The following is a 358-nucleotide window of genomic DNA, read 5'->3' as shown; positions in this document are numbered from 1 at the left end:
CAGCGCCACACGTCACTGGGCAGCTACCCTGATGCTGGCGTACTCGGAGCAGGCTGCACGGGGGCTCCTGCTGTGCTGCGGGGCCACAGGCAGGGGCTGGAGATCGGCGTAGTGGATGTCGTTGTCCTCCTTGCTGCTTTGCTGCAGAAGTGCACACAAATGGTGAATGCTGTCACAAGAAAAATCCTGCAAAAATAACCCTAACGGGAGGTTCAAGCCGGGACGGCGGTGCCACGGCTGCACAGATGGCCCCATGCCGTGGTGCGGAGCATGCCGGGACCGCGTGCAGGCGGCTGCTGCTCACCCAACGCCCACCCCGGCCCCCCAGCCTTGCAGAGTCCCTGTAAGCCGGGACAGA

Source organism: Pygoscelis adeliae, unplaced genomic scaffold (genome assembly GCF_000699105.1).
Source record: "Pygoscelis adeliae isolate BGI_AS28 unplaced genomic scaffold, ASM69910v1 Scaffold681, whole genome shotgun sequence".
NCBI lineage: Eukaryota > Metazoa > Chordata > Aves > Sphenisciformes > Spheniscidae > Pygoscelis > Pygoscelis adeliae.
Note: the sequence above shows the minus strand (reverse complement) of the source record.